The sequence below is a fragment of the Lagenorhynchus albirostris genome, chromosome 7 (genome assembly GCF_949774975.1).
Source record: "Lagenorhynchus albirostris chromosome 7, mLagAlb1.1, whole genome shotgun sequence".
In the NCBI taxonomy this organism is placed as follows: Eukaryota; Metazoa; Chordata; class Mammalia; order Artiodactyla; family Delphinidae; genus Lagenorhynchus; species Lagenorhynchus albirostris.
Genome location: NC_083101.1, coordinates 1,186,329 through 1,193,855, shown reverse-complemented (window position 1 = coordinate 1,193,855; position 7,527 = coordinate 1,186,329). Strand labels below are relative to the sequence as shown.

The 7,527-nt window shown below is 54.0% G+C and overlaps 1 non-coding gene across 1 annotated transcript; it reads left to right on the top strand.

Moving 5' to 3' along the window:
* On the top strand, nucleotides 1–73 carry TRNAG-UCC (transfer RNA glycine (anticodon UCC)). Its single transcript has one exon. It is a non-coding gene; the product is annotated as a tRNA-Gly (tRNA).
* The last annotated feature ends 7,454 nt before the right edge of the window (nucleotides 74–7,527 follow it).

Below are 7,527 nucleotides of genomic sequence, written 5' to 3'. Positions count from 1 at the left end.
TCCCTGGTGGTCCAGTGGTTAAGACAATGCACTTCCAATGCAGGGGGTGCAGGTTCGATCCCTGCTCAGGGAACTAAGATCCCACATGACACAAGGTGTGGCAAAAAAAAAAAAAAATTGGGAAAAATTTCACTAGTAGTCAAATATTTTATTTATTTATTTATTTATTTATTTATTTATTTATTTATTTATTTATTTATGGCTGCATTGGGTCTTCGTTGCTGTGTGCACGGGCTTTCTCTAGTTGCGGCGAGCAGGGGCTACTCTTTGTTGCGGTGCTCAGGCTTCTCATTGCGGTGGCTTCTCTTGTTGCAGAGCAGGGGCTCTAGGTACGTGGGCTTCAGAACTTGTGGCATGCAGGCTTAGTAGTTGTGGCTCGCGGGCTCTACAGCGCAGGCTCAGTAGTTGTGGTACACGGGCTTTGTTGCTCTGCAGTATGTGGGATCTTCCCAGACCAGGGCTCGAACCCGTGTCCCCTGCATTGACAGGAGGATTCTTAACCACTGCACCACCATCGAAGTCCCTAGACAGGCACTTTCTGAAAAGAAGGAGCCTTTGAGGATTAGGAGTAACCCACTGAGGTTTTCCTTTGGGGAAGAGCCCTCTGGCCAGCGTGGAGGATGGGGGTGTGAACATGGGGTGAAGGCAGTGCTCAGGGGAGTATGGGCAGTGAATTGGACCCAGGGCAAAAGGAGTGGTCAGGGGGCTGAGAGGGGCTGAACACCCTATGGAAGCTAACTATGTCAGGTTGGATCAACAGACCAACAAGCTACTTGTTACTCATTGTTAACTTAAAAGTTATTGGTTACATCCTTTGTTAGTATTCTGATGAATATGACTGTACAAGTATTGTTCACAGCAGATCTACATAATGCATTAGGATTCTACTTCCTTTCCCCCATCACTTTTTCCTTGTGTTGACAAGTGTCTCTAATTTTTTTGATTAGCTGCACGTTAATTCACTTCATTTTTATTTACCCCCATTAATTCAGCCCCAGACTGTCTGTCGGGGCTGCAGATCTCCTCTCCACCCATCAGGTGACTGGCCAACCCTGTGTTTCCCAAGCCTCATCCTCTGCAGCCTGTTCTCCCCAGCAAAGTTGGGTGGGCTTCGTCCAGACCCGAGCCTGGAACTGTCTTTTGAGGAGTTTCTTCTGTCTCCTGGAGCCAATGCCAGCATCTTCTTTCCTTTCACTCTTATCTTGGTGGACAGGCTCTAGTAACTTTCAGACCAAGACTACATGGGAGGAAAATTTTTTGAGACAGCATATTTGAAAATGTCTTTATCCCATCATCAACTCTCAGGGTGATTGATTGATACTTTGAGCAACAAATTACAGGTTGGAATACGTTTTCTCTTAGAATTTCAAAGTCAGGCTCTATTGTCTTCTAGTTTCCATATTACTGTTGAGAAGTCCCATGTCTTTCTTGTTGTCAGTCCTTTATTTATGACCTGCTTTGTGTGGGCTTCCTCCTCTCTCTCTTTGCCTCTGTCTCTGTCTCTCCCTCCTTCTCCTCTCCCTTCCCTCCCCCCTCCCCCCATCTGGAAGTTTTAGGACCTTCTACTTGCCCTCCTTTCTCTGCAGCCTCAGGGTGATGGCCTTGGTGTGCTTCCCCACCATGTGCTCCACACTCTAGACCCCCTAAGTTTGGACAATAAGGCCCTTCAGTTTGAGAATGTTTTCTTGTGCTCTTTCCTCGATAACTAACTCCCTTCGTTGCTTGTTTCCACTTTCTGGAATTCCTATCACTAAGATCTTAGATTCCCTCCTGGGGCTGTGAATGTCCTTATCTTTTCTATTTTTAACTCCTTTTCTTTCTGCTCCACTTTTGGGAGATTTCCTCAACTTACCACCCTTTCACTGACTTTTTTCTTTAATTTGGTGTCACATTTTTATTTTCTAAGTGCTCCCTGCTCTAGTCTATCTGCTCCTTCTACGGCACTGAAATTTATAGCACCCTGTTCCACATATTCTTCTCTCTGTCCCTCTGAGGTTACCAAGTTTAGTTCTGGTCATGTTTTTTTTTCAGGTACCTGCACCCTCCCTCCCCCTCCTTTCATCTGTTTTGATGTCTTTCGCGCAACTGTCCCAACCCTTGGCTGTCTGTCTCATCCAAGAGGGTGGCCCTTGGGAGCAGCTGGGAGCCTCACGTGCATGGCAGGACTTGCCAGGGTGGGCTCCTCTTTGGGGTGATCAGGGGGGGACAGAGCCATTTCGTCTGAGGGTCCCAAAGAGCAACACGTGGCCAACCCACTGTTTCCTCCTTAGCCTGACTGCCAGCCAGGTGGCCGCCAAGGGGAAGAACTGAGCCCAGCATCCCTAGGCTAGAGAGCCCTTGGATTCATCACCTCCTGCCTTCCATAGCAGTGAGGAGAGGGAACTTGCCTGGCTGTGTGGGTTGGAGACGGGATCTGGGGTCCAGCCGTCCCTACACAGTGTTCAGCCCCTCCCTGCAGCCCAGCCTGCTCAGGGGCCGGGGCCTCTGGGTTTGCCTGGAGCCAGCGCAGCTAGCCTCTGATGACCCCCCTCACTCTGGGACCCAAAGGGTAGATCGTATGTGATGCAATTAGCTGAAGGTTCATGTAGTGATCCTAAATGATGTCAGTGATAAAATACAAATACTCCTCCTCAAAATGTCTCCTGTCGGCTGCTGGCACCGGCAAACTCCAGCACACTTTGCATCCTACGTGGAAATCAGCTACACCCTGTTTCGGGGGGGATGTTCCTAACATTTGGGTGTCATGTGTACTTCCAGCCCTGGCAGAACTCTGCGCTCTTGCATTTAAACAGCAAAGCAGGTGACATTAGCACCGCCACTGCGCCCGACTTACTTCAACCCTGTCGTTCTATACAGCCACTCAGAGTTTCCATTGGAATTCACAATTTTTCAACTGCGGGGATGTCTGAAAGGCACCAGGGATTGGCTTTGACCAAAGCCACTAACAGAATCACAATTTGCAGGAGGTACGTACGGTTCTTCCTAACTTGGTGCATCTGTGGTTTCAAGTGAGAGAAAAGTACACGAGTTTATTAAGGTCAATAAAAAGTATCCTTTGATCAACTACGAGTGAAAATAGATGGACAAATATGGCTGGATTCTCTATTGAACATGACAAGAAGAAAAAAGACTGATGGTGACAAAAGCACTGTGAAATTTGCAGATATTAAGACTCAAAAACAGAAACGGGTCTATACTGTTATTCATTAATGTGAAAAATGGATATGTCGGTGTAAGTATTCCCCTTGTTTTTGAGAAAATACATAATGTAAAGCAAGTTTTGATCCATCACTTTCCCCTTTTTTGTACTGTTTATCGAATGTATTTACTTTTTATTCACATGATTGTGTACATGAAGTTCAGCAAGAAAATATTTTCACAGCTTGCTTTTCTTCTCAGCCATTGCCGTTGTCACCGAAAACACTTGGTCCCATGGAGAAGGGGAGTTAAAAGATCCACTGGGCGTCCCCAGCGAGCACTGGAAAGGCCAGGTGTGCGGGAGGAGAGGATGGGCTGTGGTCCAGGAGGGTGAGTGGCTGGACTGGGCAGTGGAGGAGGCTGCCAGCTTCTCCTGCGCACTGGTGGCCACTTCCTTCAGCTGCAGAAAGCAGGACCACTTAGACTGAGCCGGGTGCAGGGCCTCTACAGATGGCCACGGGAGGGGAGGGGGCCGGCTGGAGAGTGGGGGCTGCCAAGGATGGGCCTGGGGTTTGGGGAAGCAAGGAGGTACGGTTGACAGCTGGCAGAACCAGGGTCAGAGGTCCCAGCTGAGCTGAAGAATGCTGTATCCTGGACAGGTGGGAGCCCCATGGAAGAGGGTGGCAGTGGTGGGGCGGGGAATGCCTGCTGCGGTGGGGTGCTGGGAGACCCCTGAGGGCCACCCCGAGCCTCTCCGACACAGAGCTGCGGACCTTGGCCAGGTGATCACTTGCTGGGTCCGAGTGTGAGCAGAGCCATCTTACGGTTTGCGGGTCCGAAGTGAGGCGGTGGAGCAAGGTCCCCACAGGGAGCAGGGGCGCGGTGCCTGGGCGGGAGGTCCGGCCGGAGTCAAGGGGCCAGAGCGGCAGTTCCGGATGTGGCCGGCAGAGGGCGCGCGCGGACCCGCCGCTGCTCCCCAATGAGGCCGAAAAGGCTGCTGCCCTTCAATGACCCAGCTGGCAGAGGACACGGGCACACAAACCGAGTCTAGTCCCACGGGGTGTGTGTGTGGGGGGGACCCACTTAACACAGGGCCAGCAGGAGAGACCTTCTCTATCTGAGACCCTAGGACCTGCAGAGGGCCCAGGCTGAGCCCTCGCCCGGGGAGTGAGGGAGCTGGTCCCGGCAAGGCACTGGCCGGTGCAAAGGCCCTGGGGCCGGGTCGGCCTGGCGATCGGAGGCCAGGGTTGGCCAGGGAAGCCCGGGCACCTGTGATTCTGCATGTGAGGTTGTCCCCCAGGCCTTTGGTTCCAGGTGTGGGGTGGCGTCCGTTTTCTGAGATCAGCTGAAGGGAGGTGGGTGTTGAGTGGGGAATCTGGGAAGGGTGGGGGAATTTGGGGTGATCTTTGCCTTCTTCCTGGTACTTTTCTGTGTTTTCCAGAGCTTCCGAAATGACCTTCTGTTGTTTAAAACCAAATGCTTTTGAATCGGTGGTATCATCAGGTGGTTTAAACACTGTGGGATGGTGTACAGTGACCACGGCCTGCTCCTTGGCCCCCATCACGTTGATTACTTTCTCCCGCACCCTTCCCAAGTCTACAGAGAGTACAAACAGACACGGAAACCATTCTTTTCCACCTTTGCTTACAGAGGACGCAGCGCTATGTGCACGCTGTCACCACCGTGCTCTCTGCACCTCATTAGGGCCTGGGCGTGGGCGGTCCTGGTCCCAGAGCACTGGCTGCTGCCATGAAGTCAGCTGCGGGGTCTCACCAGCCTCGTCTTTCTCCTTTTCTTGGGGAGGGACGGTGCTGGCTGTGCAGTTCCAGGAGGGGGAGTGGGGGAGCCCCTTGTGGCTGACTCCCGGGCAGGGGAATTCTGGGCAGAGCTGGAGGCCGGCCTTTCTGGAAACGCATCCATCAGGTGATTACACAGTGAGAGTGAAACCAGCTCCTTTCAGAAGCTGCAGCCCGCGGTTGACCTTCAAATATCTGAAAAGCGAGAAAAGAAGCGGGGCCGAGCTCTCAGGACGGGAAGTGGGCTGTACTGGGAGGCTGGCTCTGCTCAGTGCCGGCCTCTGCTCTGGGGACAGCACCGGCACAGGAGGGGCAGCCCAGGGTCCTAAGTGGGGGCCCATGTCGGCCTTCCTGCCTCCTGGCCCTGAGTGCTGTCTCCCAGAGGCCTGGGTGAGTAAAGGATGGGAGGTGAGATGTCCAAGGGGACTGGCCATGCCAGTGGGGAGCGGAGGTACCGCCAGCATTCAGAAATGTCCTGGGCGCAGACCAGGACCCGAGGGAGGAAAGCCAAGGGGGCGGGGCAGGCGCCAGGGGCCAGGGAGAGGGGGCCTTGGGGCAGAGTGCGTGGCCGCGGCAGCACCTCCCCCGGGGTCTGCAGGCCCAGTGGGCAGCTGCTGGGGCCTCTCCTGCCTGGCCGGCGAGCTGTGAAAAGCCAGCGTCCACCGCAGCATCGACCCGGATCTGTAGCCAGGCCCACGCCTCTCTCTGGGGGGCACTGAGGCACAGGACAGAGGCCCTAGACCCCAGCCCTCAGGGAGCAGGTGGATGACGCAGGCCCCCTCTAGGGTCTGCTCGGGGCTGTCCCAGCCACCTCCCCGCATGGCTGCCTCAGAGGCTGAGTTTTGCTTTCTTTTTGGCAGGAAGGAACCCGCGTGGGAATCCCCTGAGTTGCCCGACAACCAGAGTGAGTCATCCCTTTTCCAGCCCGCCTGGATCGAGGTGTCACCCTTCTGAGCTGGCAGGCGGGGGTGGGCTGGCCGCTTCTCAGTCAGCAGCCCCTCCCTGCCGAGGCTCCCTCTACCCAGTCTCAACTCGGGGGCCTGTTGTCAGAATCCCTCTCTCTCTCTCTCTCTCTCTCTCACACACACACACACACACACACACACACACACACACACACACACACACACACACACACACACACACACACACACACACACACACACAATGTATTCAGGAAAATCCTCTGAAACTGGCAGTCTGAGAGATATGAAATCATTTTCATGCTGGAAGCATCGCCAGGTCCTTCGAGATGGGCTCAGCCCTGTCAGTGCCGAGGGCTGCAGGCAGCCTCCTTCCCGGGAAGCAAGACCTTCGTCCAGGAAATCTCTTCGGGATGCAGGGTGGGCTGAGGGGGCCCTGAGCCCAGCGCTCCTGTGCTGTCCCCGATGCTGGAAGGGTGAGTGAGGTCTGACCCTCCCCAGGGAGTCACCGCAGAAGGCCCGCGAACAACTTCCACTTTACCCTGAAGAAAGAGGGGTGCTGCTGAGGGGGGACCTCCTCTCTGCAGCAAGAGCCACTTCCTTCCGTGCTGCCAGTGGGTTCACAGGATGGCCTCGGCCCCCCAGACCCCGGGAGGAGAAACCTCCTTACACCTGAGAGCTCGGTTAGTTATGGGCCTCGAGGGAAACCTCATGGAACGCGTAGGTGGGGACTGAGGAGGTTTCCACGGCTGCTGGTGGCAAACTCAGCCTTGAAGTTCACGGAACTTGTAATGGAGGCCTAGGGGCCTTGCTGCTGTATCCCGGGGATGTGGCGTTTGCGATCGGGGAATTCCGACTCCAAACCTAGTAATGATTTATGCAGTGTGATGTGAGTACTTCTGGACACAGCGTGGACCCTTTACATCATGTGGCTTCACAGCCTGCCTGTGTCGTTTACTCTGTCCTTGAACAGTCTGCGTGGCTTCAGATGCTCCCCCTGGAGCGGGGGTGCCCAGTGTGCTGTGTGACCTGGGTAAGGAATCTTGCCTCTCGTAATCTTTCCTTTTCTGCAAAATGGGGAGGGCCGTCCCCATTTCCGGGTGCTGGTATCAGATGAGACGCTGTTCTCAGGTATTTAGAAAGCTGTGTTCCACAGGAGAGAATCCAAATTGTCCCCACTCTCCTTTAGCAGATGAGAAACGGCTTGTCCTCAGGTCACACACTTAGCGGCAGTGTGCCGCCCCTTTTTTCTGGTCAAGACCAGCGCTTCCTTTCTAAATATTTCCACTTGTGTGTGTCCATGTGCCATAGGCTGTGCATATTGTTTTGTTTGGTGGTGAAATTCACATAAGATAAAATTCACCGTTTCAACCGTTTTAAAGCTTACAATTCAGTGTCATTTGTACTTTGTAATGTCGGGCAACCGTCGCCACTACCTAGATCTAGAACATTTACTCCGAAAGGAGACCTCTAAGGCCTTCCTACCCTTTAGGTGAGCGGCGTCTATTTGTACTTTTTCTCATAAATGTAACCCACACTGGGGCCCAGCCCTGCGCCGGGTATCGCCGTGGTGCCCTGCGCCTGGAACTAACCCTCTGCGGCAACAGCGGGACCACGCCCCCCAGCCACAGAGCCGCGCCAGCGAAGGCAGACTCCGTCTAGAGAGCGTC